This window comes from Microtus pennsylvanicus, chromosome 18 (assembly GCF_037038515.1).
Source record: "Microtus pennsylvanicus isolate mMicPen1 chromosome 18, mMicPen1.hap1, whole genome shotgun sequence".
Lineage (NCBI taxonomy): Eukaryota > Metazoa > Chordata > Mammalia > Rodentia > Cricetidae > Microtus > Microtus pennsylvanicus.
In genome coordinates this window covers 9938132-9957500 of record NC_134596.1, presented here as the reverse complement: position 1 = coordinate 9957500, position 19369 = coordinate 9938132, and the positions used below count along the sequence as shown (strand labels likewise).

The 19369-nt window shown below is 35.5% G+C and overlaps 1 long non-coding RNA gene across 1 annotated transcript in view; it reads left to right on the top strand.

Moving 5' to 3' along the window:
• Nucleotides 1-15511, top strand: part of LOC142837382 (uncharacterized) — a 42581-nt gene extending 27070 nt beyond the window's left edge. The window contains exons 7-8 of the long non-coding RNA XR_012908264.1: nt 13193-13291; nt 15385-15511. This is a non-coding gene — a long non-coding RNA (uncharacterized LOC142837382). The remainder of the gene's footprint in view (nt 1-13192; nt 13292-15384) is intronic.
• Nucleotides 15512-19369: the final 3858 nt, after the last annotated feature.

Genomic DNA, 19369 nt, shown 5'->3' with positions numbered 1-19369 from the left:
CATCTCCTTGATCCCCTTGTGTTGTCTTATTGCTACTGCTAGAATACCAAGCACTATATTAAAGAGATGTGGAGAGAGTGTACAGTTTTGAATTTTTCCTGATTTTAGTGGAATCTTTGAGTTTCTCTCCATTTAATTTGATGTGAGCTGTTGCTATAGTCAACACCACTAAGGGTTTGTCCAGCCACTGAGAGAATGTGCCTGATCCATTAGGGGCTCATCAATTCCAGCTGGACAGGGATTGAATGAGCATGGGATCACACTGAACCCTCTGACTATAGCGGACAATTGGGGAAGACTGAGAAGCCAATGATAATGGCACTGGGAAATGTCTCTAATGCATGTACTGGCTTTTTGTGATTTTAGTCTATTAGATGCCCAAATTCCTAAACCTGGAGGGAGGTGATAGGGCTTGGACTTCCCACAGGATAGGGAACCCTGCCCTCTCTTAGTACTGGAACGGGAAGGGGAAAAAGAAGGGTAGCGGGAGGGAAGTAGGAGGAGGGGAAAGCAGAAATTTTGAATGTTTTATTTACACAGTAATAAAAATAATAAATAACAAAACATTAAGACATCTCCAAGCAATTGTATAGTAAGTTAACTACTAATTTTCTGCCCCATTTCAAATTTATTTACAACTATAATTCATGTTATTCAACCCATGTTCATCTTATTTTTTTTCAAGCACTTATTGTTTACTTAACAGCTGTGGTAGTCTCAACTTGCAGTATCCATAATGCTATACCACTATACTCAAGTTTCACCTTTGAGGAGCCATCACTCATGGTCTTTACTGAAATATTCCAAGTTGGGATTAAGATTACGATAAGAATTAACAAGAGAAAATTTATAGATTTTGTAGGGCATGCAGTGAATATTGTGATCTGTCTCAAGTTTATTATTCATAGTTCTTAGATATCTCAATATAAAATTGTTTGTGAGGCAAGGGTTCCTTGCCATGATATAAAGAACAAAGTAATTTCATCACACATCTCCAAAGTGAAAACAACGACACACTAGCCAAAATACTCTTTTTCCTTGGTACAATGTTCTGTAGCAACACCGTAGGTCAAAGCATCCTAGTTTATACCCTTGAAGGAGAAAGAGTAGGTCTGAACTCTCTGACCTTTGGACACATTGAAAAGGATTCATATAAGCACATGTGAACTCAAGAATTCCAAGTAATAGAACAAACTACTTAATGTTTGTTGTATATCAAAAATTCAGAAATCCCACCTTGCATAACGGCAGGATTAATGATGCCTGATCCTCATTGGAGTGAGATTACTGAGAAAGAACACTATATGTTTTTTTCAGGAATGTTTACCAAAATTGGCTACTAATGTTGTAGTTGGTAGATTCATACTGAACGACATACAAGTTGATTAAATGAACTGAGTTGTCATCAAAGAGAGAAAAGAATACAAACTTCAGATATAATAGTGATTTTGGAAACTGGGCAGTTGTTTTAAAATTGGTATGTGATAGAATTTTTTCCTAAAATATTTGTATATTAATATAGGAGAAGCAATTTTCAATGGTCTGAAGAAATACCTAAATGCCAACCGAGTAGGAATTATATGAGCATGAGAGGTTAAATATTTTCAGAAACTTACATAGAACAGCACCAAGCTCATGGGAAATCAAGAACTCTATACAACCTGCTATAAAGTCTATTTTCCACTGATCTAGGCTATCTGCTTGTGAGAGATAGATGTGTAGCTTGGTCAGTTTAAGGGGCTGGGAGGGAGACCAGGACTCATTTCTGATACAACTTATAATTTTAGAGACAATTCCATAAGTTTGGATGTCTTACTCATCTTGTTGGGGTAGGGTTTGAACTGCCTCAGCTTAATATGTCAAGTTATGTTGCCTCCCCATGGGTGGAGTATCTTTTTGGAGGAATTGATGAGGATGGACTCTGGGGAGGCAAGCATGGGTAAGGAGAGTCTGTCGGAGAAATGTATTTAGAATGTAAAATGAATGAAGAGAAAGTAAAAAGAAACCAATTACATAATACCCTTTTATCAGTGATTCATTAATATTATCTCATTTATTTAAAGAAACAACAATTAAAAAAAAAAAACCAGCAGAGACACTGACACGTGCACATCTATAAACACCCAGCCGTCTGTCTAGAGTCTTTTTTTGTCATGAACTTTCTGTACTGAATATCTGCATTGTTCTTCGATTAGATGAGACAAATGTTAAACTACAATATTAGTTGAAATTTAACACTGCTCATAGTAAAGCAAGTCTTGTTGCATGGCATTTGGAGCTGGCTCCTCACCTTTGGGTCACTCTGAGATGAGCTTCATGGCTGAGGTCTCAGGGAGCCATGATTTTCACTGCACCTCTGGGACAATATTGGGTCCATTCTTACACTGATTAGCATACAGCCCATTGTTAATAAACATTATAAAGTATTTGGATGAAGGGACACTTAATAGAATTATGTTCCTGATAGTCACCTGCACCCAGCTCATAAAACATCTCTTAAAGAGCCATAATTCTCTTTTCCACCTGCATTGATCATAGCTGAAAAAAAAAACCACTTATTCAAAGCCACATTTGATTCAATTTTTATTGATTAAAAACTTTTAGATATCTATTTTTATTTCTTTTATCATAATTAGGTTCCCCACATCAGAATGTCATTAGTAGACAGAGTTTTGTTTCCCTCTGGACAGTTCCTGAGTAAGCATAGAGAAAATTATTATTATTTCTAAACACTCAACAAATTGCTCAGGTCATTACTAGTTACCATATAAATTTTAAATTAATTATATTTCTTATAATTGCTCTGTTATATGGATTGGTATTTTCTCAGTATAGCATTTACATCTACTCCCCACAGCTTCTCATGATACAGAGTGTCCTCCATTTTTCCTAACTACTATTTTGTCTGTTTCTTCAACCTAAACTTATACTACTTAGACAATATCCACCCAGAATCTTTCTTAAATCATTTACAATGCCACATATTCACACAATATGAAGGAATATTTCGTACCATGTTCTTCATTAGTTAATACACTCTCTCTCTTTTTATTTCATTTTATTTTTATGCTGATGTCCACATAAATTGTCATCTTTGCTATCATCTTGATAAATTTTATGATTAAATTTATTCATAATAGTGGTGGTATGTATTATTTTATATGTATTCTTAGTAGAAAATATGTTTATTCCTCACATATTTCACTTACTCAGCAGTGATATCATCGTCATGTGAACATACTGAAGCACGACATCATGAACATTTGATTTAAACCTGCCCAGATGATTCTAAATATCTTAACTCAGACTGGGCTATGATCTACAACTGTCTTACCATATGGGATTAATAAGCAGGCTCATTTTCTTAGTCAGGCTTCCACCCACAGTCTGTGACATGACATAAGCAAATAATAAAATTGCAAAGAGTAAAAACACTGTGACTTTGTTTCCAAGGAGATAAAGAAAGCCTAGTAAAGGGATATACTTCAGTACTCATATTTTTTGTCTCCAATTGAAATTATTCAAAAGCCTAATCACATTTACATAACAATATGTTATATGTAAAGGCTCTCTTTTGCTTTTTAATATGTATTTGTTCCTTGTTTACATATGATTTACATGATATCTTAAAAAACATTGCACTAACAAAGGTAATTTCATTAGGTATTATTTTATTTCATATGAACATTGCATTTTTAAATTTTTTTTTGTTCCCACTATATCTAGACTTTGCTAGATAGCATTCCAGAGAATGGGTTCCCCAGAACATGCAGGATGAATCAATCCTGGTCCCACTGGACCTGGTCCCATAGTCTGCCCCAGTCATTCAACTCTCCCTCACATTCAGAGTGCTTAGGTTGTCCTCACATTCAGAGTGCTTAGATTGTTAGTATCCTAGTTCCCTCACTGTCAGGCAGAGTTCCTACATACCATCAGCTTAGGTAAGCTGTATCAGTGGGTATTCAAATCACGACCTTGATCTCTCTTGCATGTATTCTTACAATTCCTATTATTCAACTGGGCTTTAGGAACTCAGCCATGTGATCAACTGTGGATCTCTGCATCTGATTCCATATTTTGCTGGATTTAGTTTCTATGATGATGACATTTAAGATAGTCATCAATCTGACAACAAGGCAAGGATTGTTCAAGTACCATCTCCACTATTTCTTAGGGTCTAAGTTATGGTCATATTTCTGAATTCCTACAATTCCAGGGTTTAGCTATTTCCATAATGTTTCTGTCAATGAATTTAACTCTTTCCTTCATCGCTATCTGTTTCACTCACCAATCTTTAAAATCTGTTACTTCCAGTTCTTTCCACTTCATTATTCTCTTTATCCTTACTTTCTGCATTCCTTTTATCACACACCCATATTTTCCCAATTTTTTCATGATATTTGTCTTTTTCCTTTTCCCAGGGTTATCATTTTTCCCTTAATGTTACCCTTATTACTTAGCTTCTCTGTGGTCCTGAGTTTTAGGTTCCCTATTCTATACTTTATAGTTGTTTTTCACCTGTGATTAGGTACAAACCCTCCTCATCATTCTGGTCTAGGTTACCTCACTTTGAAGGGATTTTTATAGTTTCATTCATTTGCCTGCAAATTTCAAGAAATCTTTGTTTTTACTGCCAAATAATTCTTTATTGTGTAAATGTGACGGCATTTTTTCAAAATCTATTTTTGGCCAATGACCATGGATTTTCTTCAATGTTGCTCTTATTATATTATATGCTTAAGGATTATAGAGGAATAACCCAAACATTTTTCCTCTTTTTGATATTATTATCTACTATTAGGAAAAGATAATTTAACATTGGTGTATACAGAGGACCATATCATATTTGTGAGTAAGTAGAATACAATGATCTTTAGAGTGGTTAACTGTGTGGTCTGTGATTTATACTCATTATCTTAATTTTTATGCCTTCACGGTTACATTGAAAACTGAAACAGTCAGGAATATGCTCATTTGAAAATTTGCAAACCTGTATTCATTTTTAGAATATTTGTTTTCTAAAGCAGGCATGCTGGTATTTTACAGTTCCAGGACATTAGAGAAATGTGGTAACAGGAGGTTTTCTGAGTATTCATGGCTAGCTAGTCTAGAATGGCACATTTCATTTACTGGAGGAAACCTACCTCAATTGCACAAGTTTTAGTAAATGTCTCCTTCGAACCACTATTGGTAAATATGTAAGCTGTTTTGCCCTAATGAATTTCCAACAACTCTAACTGAAGGCATATTTTTTGTAGTATATCCGTTGCTCAAAAACGCACTATGCATAGAGGAAGGGCAATGAAACCAAACCCGTATTATAGTAGCTATTTGTAGTTTGAGCTAATTGACAAAGAAATATAGAATTATTATTACCATTGCTTTCCATGTAGGACAGTTATGTACGCATAGATGGTTTATAATAAATGGACATACAACTTCCTTAAATATATTCTACATACATTAAAGATAGAAAATATGGTTCAGATTTAAAAGTGATTATGAAATTTTGAGAGGAATTCTAGTATTTGGAATCTAGAGGATTTTAAAAAACAAATATAAATTTATATTAGGACAATATTTCACATATATTAATAAATAAGATAAGAAACATTATGAAAGTAGGTTCTTGCAAAGTTGGGGGTGCAAATATCTATAAGGTCTTAAAAACAGAGTCGGGCGGTGGTGGCACACGCCTTTAATCCCAGCACTTGGGGGCAGAGGCAGGCAGACCTTTGTGAGTTCGAGACCAGCCTGATCTACAAAAGCTAGTTCCAGGACAGGCTCCAAAACCACAGAGAAACCCTGTCTCAAAAAACCAAAAAAAAAAAAAAAGAAAAGAAAAGAAAAGAAAAAAAAAACCAAAACCAAAAAAAAAAAAATCTTAAAAACAGGAAAACATAAATGTTAATAATATAAATTTATTTTTTTTCATGAAAAGAATTAACTTAAATTCACTTTTTATCATTAAGACACAGAGGGATATTATATTACAGTCAGGTGTAGTTCAGGAGGGCTTAAAATCAATATTTCTTTCTACAATACATTCATTGCCCTATACAACGTTCTGTAATATATTACGTATTGTAATACAACTACATGTACCATTGTAATCATATATTATATTTATATATTACATATTACATGTAGTATATAATTCATAAATAATTATATTTCAACTGCATAAACAAACACATAAAAATAAACAGATCAGAAAAAATAAGAAACCAGATGGAATTAACAGCGCGAAGTCAAAATCAAAAAACCACAGATAGGTATGGAGTCTTTCATGTATACAGTTAGAATCTAGGTAAAAGCAGCTGCAATGTTGCTGTGGCAACCGTCTTAATTAGTCAGGTTTGTCTTTTGTTAACTAGAGGCAAAACAAAGGGTAAATTATATTTTATCCTGTGTTCCCTTTGAAACGGCTCTGCTTCTTTTTACAACACACAGGGAGGAGGGAGACACAGATGAATCATCAGCTCCTGATGAGATCACGATGTAAAAAGCAGTCCTGTGCTTTCAGCTTTGAGAGCTCTCTTCTTATTGGTTCCTAGATAACATAAAAAGGACTGCACTGAGGGATTTTGCCTGCCAGTCTCCTGGCTAAAGTCCAGCGTTTAGCTGGTATTTAGTCAGGAGATTGGCTATAAACAAACTCAGAAAGAAAATCTGTTGCAGAGACCTGCAGCAGACAGAAGCTATAGGTACCTAGTAAAAGCACAGCATTTCTGAGATTCCCCATGCTTCTGCTAAGAGTCACCTGTTCCTGTTTGAAGTGCAGGAAATGTGCTCGAGTCGCTGAAATCACTGCTTCAGTCTTAATATCTGTGATTTTTTGATTAGCTTTTGATTATTCATTTTCTGTAATCAAATTTTAGTTTGGGAGTCAATACCTGACAGAAACCGGGAATGTACTGATCATATGCCCCACTGGAGTACCCACTAATAATTGCCATATCGGGGGATCCTTCCGGCATCTCAGATTCTGAAAATTTCAAGTGGCAGATTCCACAGTCAGTGTGTTTAGGGAGTATGACGTGGCATTTCTGAATGTGATACCAGTAAGCTGTAATTGGCGGCGAGGAATAATAATCAGCCATCCTCAGGCAGAAATGTTGCATTTCAGGAAGACAAGAAGGATACAGACCCAAGAAGTGGGATATGTGATCAACTCCTAATTCCCTCTCGGTGCTTTCCCCTTTGATAACTGGATTCTGGTCTGAGAAAAACTGCGCTTCTTTTTTCTGTCATCCACCTTTACTTTCATTTTTTTTTCTGCCGCAGCACACCTTGAGAAGGGAGGGAGAAATGAGGCAGCAGCTCTGATGGACATCTCCATGGTTACCACAGGATTTGTTCCTATTGGTAGAATGGAGATCATGCTTGTCTTTGTTCATATTCCAGGAACAATTTGAAAACACACACTCCTGCCGTGTGAGGCAAGGACTGCTAATAACACTTTCAGCATAGCAGGTCCTTACTAGTCATGCTGTGACTAGATTCCATTTCTCAGCTGCTCATCCCTATAACCAAAACTAGACTGTATAGCACTAAGTAGCAGTCAATGTTGAATTATTACATATTGGCCCTTAGGCATGTGTTGGTGGCACCAGAGATGTTCCCATTGGATGTCACAAATATGAGTGCTGGATTTGTGAGGGAAAGAGTTGTGAGAACAATATAGACATTATGTGAGTCACTTGGAATCATAGCAGAAAAATTCTTTAACAAAAGACAGCATTTCTGTGAATGGTATTGCGGCCAGACTTAAGGACAGATAGAAAGTTCATGGAAGGTATTCATCATAAAGCAATCTAGGGAAAGACAAGTTTATGCCTTGTGTGAATAATATCTATTGCAAATTTTTACTATGCTGCCCAATTTAACATGAACAGCCTAACAATAACCACATCCTTATTCCATTGAGTGAAACAACCAAGAGATGAAGAACTGAAGTTTTGTACACTTAGGACCTATGTAGAAAATAGGTACATATTCAAGTATAGAAGCCTAAAGTGATCCCTGGTATAGAGTAAGTATCTTAAAGGTAGAGAAGGTAGTAGTATTTTCATGTCTTCTCTGAATACACAAGCTTAAAGCATAGCTCTAGGTATTCTCAACATTATGCTCTGTACTAATATAACAAATATGTCTAAGATTTTCAAAAGCCAAACTACAATGAAAAACTAGAGTTAACCTGAGAGATCTAAGCATCACGTGCATATGTAATCAAAGGAAGAGGGGAGCAGACACATCCAAATCTCTGAATTCATGCATTGGTGGGATTAATAAGCAGTTCCACTAATGAGATCTAGGTGATGGATGTTGATAGACTCAGGGGAAATTAATTTGTATTTTGTACATACTATCAAATGGAGCACCATATTTTCATTTGCATATAATACATACATGTCAGAGATATAAATGGTGACAATACATCAGAACTACACATTCTCTCAGAATATTATACCTACATAAAACTTAGTTTGTAATTAGCTTTGAATATTATCACACTTCCTCAGAACAGTTGACAATGCAATTCACAAATCTTTACTATCTTTTGTATCACTGAAGGACTATTTTTAATTTTTTTTTTAGTTTTTGAAAAAAAATTTCTGCCTCCTCCCCGTCTTCCATTTCCCTTTCCTCCTCTCACACTTCTCCCACTCCCCCCACTCTCCTCCCCCTCTCCCCCTCCCTCGCACCCCATTCCCCCTCCCTCTGGAGAATGAAGAGCATTCCAGATTCCCTGCTCTGCCAGAAGTCCAAGATCCTCCCACTTCTATCCAGGACCAGGAAGGTGAGCATCCAAACAGGCTAGGCACCCACAAAGCCAGTTCATGTATTAGGATTGAAACCTAGTGTCATTGTCCTTGGCTTCTCATCAGCCTTCATTGTCCTGACTTTCAGAAAGACTGGTTTCATCCCATGCTTATTCAGTCCCAGTCCCACTGGCCTTGGTGAGCTCCCAATAGATCAGTTCCACTGTCCCAGTGGGTGGGTGTACCCCTCGTGGTCCTGACTTCCTTGCTCATGTTCTCCCTCCTTCTGCTCCTCATTTGGATCTTAAGAGCTCAGTCCGGTGCTCCAATTTGGTTCTCTGTCTCTATCTCGATCCATTGCCAGATGAAGGTTCTTTTTAAGTCAAGTTATTTTTAATTTTTTTTAAATTTTATGAAAATACCTTCTCTACCTTTAAGAATTAGTGTTTTACCTGGGTAACTGTGTTAAAATATCTTATTCTTTCATATTATAGGAGGTACACTTTTCAAATTATCTCACCAACTGCACTGTGATATTTTTAGCTCCTTTCAAATATTTATGTAAGTTTATGTATCACATATATTTATATGTGTTTCCTCATATATACATATATATATATAATTTATTTATTAATTGGTACAATTGCTTTATGTAGTTTAGAATATCATGTGTAAGTACAGTATTTATATTACTTCACAATTCTTCCTGCTACTGTCAGTAAAATATGTGCATTGGAAAATGTCAAATAATACAATAATTATGTGAAGTTCCAGTTCTTGATCATTCAGACAGCGTTGGCATCTTAGCTAGAACAGGAGGATGGCTGTAGTCTATGGAAGGGGAGAAGGAACGAAGCACCAAGCAGTATGTTTTTGCTTGAAGACGGGGAAAGAACTTCAAGCTGCAGGGAGGACCATTCTCCCTAATGAGTGACAGAACAGAATGCTAGGAGAAAGGAGCTGAGTCAGTCAGTTGCCATGATTTTCCCACCCGACACAGCAGCAGGTTAAGATATTCCCTGGTAAGCCACCTTGTGGGCTATACAGATTATTATAAATAATAATAATAATTACCCAAAGTTCTATTGTACCATTGGGGCATCCATCTTCAGCCTACAAGCCATAGTATTTAGCAGACATTTCCTTCCAGCAGGAAATTTCAAAGGCAGTTCAGTCACTTTCTGCTGTATCCTGCAGAATGTCTTGAAGACTCTTTCATGATTTAGGAACCCCAAAAGACCATCTCACCTTTAGGCAAGTTCAGCAGTCCTCTCTCTGCGGGTTCTGTGTCCTGTTTATGCAACAGTCCAGACAAGAGCAGTTCCTTGCCCAAATGGGTATCAAACTCCATAAGGAGCCTCTTCGAAGCCCATCTTCTTCTTGAAGTAGATTGGTGCTGCCAGGAGCAGATGTGTCTCATTGTCATGAAAAGCCCTAAATCATTAAGACATTTAAAATGCCATATTCGGTAGTGTTTGAATGATATGAAGAATGCCTATCTGAAATATATCTATTCACATCTAGAAAATCTAACATGACTACAAGCTTGACTATTATTGATAATTATCCAGTAACAACTTATATTTCCTAATTATACATTGCATTTTAAATGAACTACACAATCACAATACCTTGATAAATATCAGAAATACATATACATATAACAAAATTGACCTTAAAATCTATACCAATGCCATTTACCTTCAAACATAAGCTGACTGCCCAACATAATCTGAACACAGCTTACCAAGATGAAGTATAGGACTAGGTGCAAACTGTCATATCAAAGCTGAACAAGGCCACCAGTATGAGGGGAACAGTCCCAAGATAAGGTAAAAGAATCAGAGACTCCTCTGCCTACCTAATTTTCAGTCCTATCAAAGGGCCAAGGCAGTCTCTTTATTTAACCAATGAAATTAACACAACACAGAAGACTCTCCCCATCAGAGGGAGAACATGAGCAAGGAAGTCAGGACTGTGAGGGGTGCATCCACCCACAGAGACAGTGGGCCTGATCTAATGAGAGCTCACCAAGACCAGCTGGACTGGGTCTGAACGAGCAGGTGATCAAACTGGACTCTCTTAATATAACTGACAATGAGGATTTACTGAGAAGCCAATGATAATGACATTGGATTTTGATTCTACTGCATGTACTGTCTTTTGGGGAGCCTAGTATGTTTGGATGCACACCTTCCTAGACCTGATTGGAGGGGGGCTTGGACTTCCCACAAGGATGGGCACCCTGACTTCTCTTATGTCTGGAGAGGGAGGGGAAGGGTGAGTGGGGGGAGTTGGAGGGAAATGGGAGGATGGGATGAGATAGAAATTATAAATAAACAAACAAAACAAACAAACAAACAAAAAATTTATGGAGTTCAGTTAACATAAATACATCTACAAAATACTATCTGAGCTAAAGCTCAGGTAAAATTTGAGGTCTGATGGTGGTGTTGGAAAGATTTTTAAGAGCCAGATAAACATGGAGTTTTCTGCAAGCCTGTTTCTTTGTGTTGCATGAGTTCTATTTGGAATTAATAATAAAAACTCGGAGCCAGACATAGGGTAAATGCTGAAAAATCAGAGAGACAAAGCAGCAAGTCACAATTAACTCTTACCTTGCTAACACCTCAGAAGAAAAAGAGGCTGATCTCCTATCCTCCTACCTTATATTCCTCTCGCCATCCTTTCTGTCTCTACAGGCCTCCAGACCTCTATGGTTAATTAGTAGCTAGCTCGGCTCTCTGATCTTAAGGCAAGCTTTATTTTTTTAGAACACAAGCAAAACATCACCACACCTTTGGACTTAATAATTTAACTCTCTTACTATTCTTTAGTGAGTTGACAATATTGGAACTTTACAACTTATTCTAACTTTTCTTTCCTGTAGACCACTTAGTTTCAATGAGTATTACCTTTGCAAACAGAAAAATACCTTTAGCTTTTTTGGTATTAAATATTGCTGACAATACTTTCTGCTATTTTCATCACTTATTTGACCTGTGTATTTGAAGGCTGTTTTCTCTGACTGCACTTTGGATTGATAGATTTTTGTACTTATTATATTTGATTGCTCACATTTGCCTGTTTTGTTTTGTTGTTTAGCATTTCAGCATTCTGTTCCACTGTCTAACCTCCTGCTTCTGATGGGACTTACAGTTGTTTACCAGTGTTTTCTGCACATAATGTTACTGTTTGTTTTGTTTCTTTTCACATTTTCTCTCATTTTCAGCCGTTTGATGAAGTTTGTTTGAAGTTATATAAGTCACCATGGCAAAACCTGGCACCAAATATCAATTTACTGAACTTGCTTTGTTCCTCATATCAAAAGGAAGCAAACATTTTGAAGAGCTCTTGATGGGGCAATCTTCCAGTTGAGAGCCACAAAGTGATATTACTTGTGGATAAAAGAAACAATGATACTACCTAGCCAAATATTTTGTTAGGTATTATGACCACCAAAAATAAGGGATAAAATGGTTAATCATTTTTCCCATTATTTGACAAGAGTTGGAATAGATTTGTAGCCAAAAACCAATTTACTGAAGAGTAATAGATTAAATAATAAACTCCACATAATTTATTTCTTGAGATATTGGGTAAGCATTTCATAACATGCAATAATCCACAGTTTTAACTTAAAGAATAAGAATGATCAGGAATGCTAAATATAAAGATAAATGTCTTTAAAGACCTGAACAATTAATACAAGAATTATAGCAAATGGTTAAAATTTGGTAAAAAGAGAAAAACATTTAGTATTATTTCAAATAAAGTTGCAAAAGATCATGCTGAAGTCTATGAAGATCCTTCTAATTATGAATACATCAGTATCATATACATAGTCAGGCATGTTATCTGAATGCAAACCCTCTAAAACATCGTCTACCCATTGGAGAAAACATGGAGTTGAAAGATATGGAAGTACATGCAATGGTATATAAACTTCTGTATTATACTTTTTTGTTTCAATGAGCATACACTGTGATATATTTGTGACTTAAAATTAAGCAATGCAAACAAACGAACATAGAATAGAACAATAAATTCATGTTTGATGCAGTCTAGACACTGAAAATGGTGGTTTCAGTAAAGTTTGTAACAGAAATCACTGGTTTCCTACTTTGGCACTTTCTTAGTGTCTCAGAGTTAAGAACTCTAATTAAGAAGAAATACATATCTTCTCACCTAACTTTGAGGGGTTAAAATGTGATTAAACTTTTCTTATTAAGCTGAAGTACATTTTCAGAAAAAAAGAATGTAGAAATCTTTTCAGTGTTGTAGAGAACAAACCACTGTCTTTTTGCTATTATTTCACATTCTCCTGTTCATCCTGGGCTTTTGAATGAGATAATTTTTTTGTTGTTGTGTCCTGTAATGTTTCTATTATCTCACTTTTTATTCTGCCTCTGTTCTCTCTTTTCCAGCACATTCTGATTCCACAGAATAATCTACAATGAGTGTTTTAACTAAGCATACTTCAAAACCAGAAACCTCCATATGAGATCTGAGCCTCTCTGAATCAGGTATTCCCTTGAAGCATTGAATTCCCAGCTTTAGACTTCTTTTAAAATATTGTTAACCACTGCAAGTTTTTCATGTTGTAATTGTGTTTCTTTTGTGCTGTTTCTGCTCTTGGAGGTCCCAGATTAGCAAAATGGATGTTGCCTTTGTTTTGCTGTGTTTCCTTTCACTCTTTTACTTATTTTTTTCATTATATATACTTCTTTTTCCTTTTAATAAATCTTAAGTTTCTTACCTGTCTGTTGCTGTATATGCTATGCTAGCGAAAGCCTGTATGTTTGCATTGATCCAAAGCTTGTCATCATTGAGTATGACAATTTCTATTTAACAATAGGGTCTAGTTCTGTAGTTTATATAACATAGGCTACCTGTCCACACATTCCCTTCCCATTGTTCACACATGCCCATCTTCTTTCTATCATTGGTATACTTACTCTGTTTCTAATTGGATACAGGTTCTGTAGAATATGCCCCTGTCAAATCTAATTTCTGTGATGAAATATGATCTCTGTGTTGACAATGTGTCAATTGAATTAGAAATTTTATATCTCCATTCAGTAATGCAAATCTTTATCTTGTCTCCTCTATTGTTTCATAGAGATAGATGTCAGAGAAAAAAAGAACCAGAGCAGACAAAATGTTACTCTTTACATGACATACCTTCTTGTACATCTTTATGAGGATATATATCTTGTGGAAATGATATGGTCTTAATATTGCCAACATTTTGTTAGCCATAAGATCTATAAAAAACTGAAATGGCTCTCTCCTCCCTTTGAGGATATAAAAAATATCACCACAGAAATGGTGATGTCACCTTTATTACTGTTGATGCAACACAAAGCAGAAAGAGCACAGAGAGAAGTTAAAATAATCACCACACCTACGAGGTCTCACAGTGCTTACTTCATTATGCCTCTACTTAGTTGAAACATATGCTTTCAAATTAGAATCCAAAGAACTCTTTCCTCTTCTGTGGCACGTGTGATAAATCTAGAAATCCCTTTGTCTTAATCAGCAGAGGCTGTGAACATTCCCTGTATGGCCAACAAGACTTTGTAGCTACAATTAAGTTCATGATTTTGAAATGTGCAAGCGATTGTGTACTATTTAGATTAGCTATCTCAGTATCCACACAGAGGTCTTTATTGCGATGTTAAGGGACCTAAAAGATAGTGTAAGAAACACAAGCATTCACTGAAAAAGACAGGAAGTCACCCGTCTATTTGTATGACATTGGTATGGATTCCTGAACAATAGTCGCACAAGGAAAACAGCCTGAACAATACCTTGTTTTGAGATCAGAAAAACCCATTTTGTACAATAACAATCAGGAATATTACCCACTTGTGTTGCTTTAAAACAGCAAAATGCTTGGTGATTTGTCTCAGTTGCAACAGGAAACTAATACATTTTCCAAAGAGGTAGATTCGATATGTTACTGATTCAGTACAAGGCTCCAGCTAACTTCCTAGAGAATGAAATAGGTCGAATTACTTCTCGCTTGGACCTTCTCAAATGAGGTTCATTTTTATTTCAACAAACTAAATCTCTGTTCCCAACTTTCCCTTAGGCTGAACTTACTTTAATATCTTCAGGTATTCATCACCGCTGCCTAGATTTGCTAAAATGACCTAGTCATACACTACAAAAAAATCCCTAGATGCTCCTTGCTCTATCTTCAGTAGAGCGGAATCAGTGAAACCTGGGGACCTGCCCTTTATTGGAGCAAAACATTCTTCCATCGAGATGAAGACTTATTTTTGCAATCAATCCTCTTTGCAATGATACAACATAGGATCACAAAGTTGTGGAGGCTGAGTTGCTGGAAGGATAAAATCTGCATTTTTGAGTATAAGAGCATCCCTGCAAACACACAGATAGCCAAAGAGGATGTCTTTCTTCCTCATTATAACAAGAGATACGCAGGAAATAAAATATGTATTATAAAAAGAATAAATAGTTATATTTATAGTTTTCCTTAGTTATGATAAAATATAAGATACATATGATTATCATAACTGTGATTCTTGCTAGATAACTGTTTTATATGCAATATTAGTATGTTAAAATTAAGTCTTTCTCTTTTATTTAGAAAGAAAAAGGAAGCTGATTTGGGAGATGATATATTCTGTGAATACCTTGTATTGCCATTTGGTAATAAGTAAGCTGAATCAACCAGTGTCTTAGCAGAGTAAAGAAAGCCTGAAGGAGCTATATAGAAAAATTAGGAAGAGTCACTGAGATGTCCTGAAGCTGCTCACAGAAACAGGTACCTTTCCTGGCATCTGCTGAAATTTGCCAGTAAGCCAAGACCTCATGTTGGTCCACAGTTTAGGAGAAGTGGTTTATTTTTAGGATATAGGAGTAAGCTAGCATTACTCTTAAGCTATTGGCCAGACATTATTGTAAATAATATAGTTTCTGATTGGTTATTTCAAGTCAGGGCTTTAGGATACAAGCCATCATTATCTGCCAACAGATCTACTCCTTATGATATGCTGTCTTTAAATAAGGTATCCTTTTATTTGGGATATAAATTGGATATACACATGGCATGAAGTATTTTTAAGTCCAAGAATAATGGTAAGTAGTAGGTATTAATAAGGTGTAATTAGAATAAACACTGCAAATTTTTAGCTCTTTGAACAACTGTGCATGAGTAATATTGGTGTAAAATGCTGTGATATTTACCATTGCATTAGAGGATGAAAAGAACATTTGTTAAGATAAAAAAATACTCATTTTCATGGTATAATTTGATAACTGAGAAAATAATTTTAGAAATTGCCTCAAATATTCCACTCCTTTGGCTAGATCCTATAGTTCAATAGGAACTAATGATGAATTTGTGACCATGATTATCACTATGTCATAATCATTATTTGTGGATCTTTTAATCAATATTTGTGGATCTTCCATGTTTCATAACAATTAAGTTCTGCAAAGTAGCAAAGTTCTTATTGAATTAAATGTGTGCTACAGTCGAGGAAAAACTGTATTTTTAGAGCATCATGATAAAATAGTACCGCATCATTTTGGCATAGATTATTATAAAGGACTCTTTATTTGGGGGTAGCCTCTCAGATCAACAGTCCTCTGCACAAGCAGGGAACAGGGAACAGAATCAGGTTGACAAGAATGAGCAAGAGCATATTTCTTGATGTGTTGTTCTAGTATGCCAAGCCCATGCCCATGTTGTCCAGATTCCAAAGCCATTGTCTTAAGGAGTTCCCAGATCACCTCTCCCTTTTGTTGAAATAAGAGAGTTTTAAACCCATTGTAAAATTACATACAAATAAGAACAGATATCAAGTACCAAAATTAGAGTTACCAGAGAAACCCTATCTTGAAAAACAAAACAAATAAATAGTAGAGTTACACACATCATAAACTATATCAAGATAGAAATTTATCCTAAATATTTCAATGAATTCTATCCTATGGAGTCTTAGTCTGATTTTAGTAATGTCTTGTCCAAGTCATGAAAGTAATGTAACTATGCCTACATAGTATCCAAACCATTGAAAAAATTGAGAGAAAAATAATATTACATAAAAATGAAGTACAAAGAAGCAACTTTCAAATATGCAATAAATGACAGAGACAACCGGCTATGTAGGCTATCACCCAAAGTTTCATTTTCAACATTGGAGCAAATAACATTTCTTAGACATATTGTCACTGACAGACCATCTTCAGAAGCAGGAAAAATTTTAAATTCATCTAACCCAGTCTTGTCAATGTTTGGCAATCTTTTTTCTTTGATCATCCTTGTCCAGTTCAGACATCGTGCATTTTTTCCAGTGTCAGGACATGGGGAGTTCTTTGCACAAAGGCTAGTTTTGCCAAGCTCCAAGTGGATGTCTTCAGTGCCCCACATGCTCTGGGGCATAGACTGGTGCTGTCAAAGGATCAATGTTTATTCTCCTTGTTACTTAGCTTGTCTGGCATTGGGGGCTATAGGTTTGTTTTATTTGGTGATCACGGATGATTGGCTACAAACAATCCTCATTATTCTGATCTGTGTTAACTCACTCAGGATGGAGTTTTCTAGTATCAATCGATTGCCTGCAAATTTGAAGATGTCATCATCTTTTCCCAATGAGGAGTACCCCATTAGCTAAATATACCCACAAATTTTTATTCAATTTTATTCAATGGGCATAGATTTACCTACATGCTATTCTAATTATATTATATGCATAAGGACGATAGTCGAAGAACCCAGACATTTACCCATTTTTTCACATTATCATCTACAATTCAGAAAAGATAATTTAATATTGATGTTACAGAACCATATCAAACTTGGTGAGTAAGCTGAATACCATTTTCTTTAGACTAGCAAACAGTGTAGTCTGTAAGTTATAGTCTTTATCTTCTATATATATATATATATATATATATATATATATATATATATATTGCTTTTAGGTTTACATTGTAAACTGACACAGTCAACAACATGCTCATTTGGAAAATTAGAAACCCAGAAGACATTTTCACAAACTCATTTTCTAAAGCGGCCATGCTGGTATTATGCAATTCCAGAATATTAGAGAAGTGTGGAAAAAGGAAGTTCTCTGAGAATTTATGTCCACCTAGGCTAGAATAACACATTACAGTCAAAGGAGATATCCAATCTCATATCTTCTAGTTCTAATAAACATCTACATGAAACCAGTATTTGTTTAATATAAAAGAATATTTGCCCCAATGCAATTTCAAAAAAAATGGAACTAAATGCATTATGCTTGTAGCTTATGCAGTGTCAAAAATCCTAGCAGGCCTAATGGCAGGACAAATTTTCAGAGTGGCTTGCAATGAAATAGTTGTAACAATAGATGGCGTGAAACTGGTGGACATACAACTTCCTTAAATAAATTCTCTTTTAAATATATTAAAACTGATATATATATATATATATATATATATATATATATATATCAGTTTTAATGGTGTTCATGGGATTTAGAGAAAACTTCTAATATTTTGAATCCTGTTGTTTTTTTAAAATAAATAATTATTAATTATTATTTAAAGGATAATTATGTATATTGCTTGCATGCAAGGAACAAAAATATGAAGGGTGCTTCATGCAAATGTATATGTCCAAATACCTATAAACCTTAAAACATACAGACACAAATGTTAACAATTTAGGTATATGTATTTTTTTCTGAAATCAATGAAACTGAATTCATTTCTTTATCACTAATACATTGTGAGCTACTATATTACTCTTGGGTCTACATGAGAGAAGGTTTAAAATCTACATTTCTTTCTACAGTCTTACCAATTCCTCGTATAGCCCTCTAATGAAATTAAACATATTGTGTATTATAATTAAACTACATGAAAAATTATAATTGTATTGTTATTTGTATATAATTAATAATATCATATTATATGTAACATTTTTATTATAATTTGACTACATAAAAACCACACCTAAAATCATAGAACAAAATCACAAAGATTGAGAAGCCAGATACATTGGCAGCACAGATTCACACACAAAAAATCCTCAGAGGGGAAGGAAGGCTCCCATGTATATAGGTAGATTCAAGGGAAAAGCATCTGCCAGCTGACTCAACATTTTACATTTTGCCAGTTTAGTTGGCTGTTAATTGGAGGCAAAATGAAGGGTAAATTACATTTTATCCTCTGTTCCCCTGTCAATTGCTCTGCTTCTTTTCACAAAACAAGGTAAGGAGAGAGACACAGATGACTCATCAGCTCTGGATGAGATCATCAAGTTAGATACAGTCCTGTGCTTTCCGGTCCTTGTTATGCGATCTCTCTGCTTATTGGTTCCTACATGGCATAAAACGGACTGCACTGAGGAATTTTGCCAGTGGGGCTTTGACTAAAGTCCTGCTCAAAGCTGGACTTTAGTCAAGGCCTCACTGTAAAAAACACCAGAGAAGAAAATGTGTCTCAGAGAACTGCAGGATACAGAAGAATAGGAAAAGCAAGGAATGTGTGAGAGTCACCTGATTCTGTTTGCAGTGCAGGAAATGCGCTCGAGTCTGAAGCCACTGATTCAGCCGCAAAATCTGCGATTCCAAGGTTAG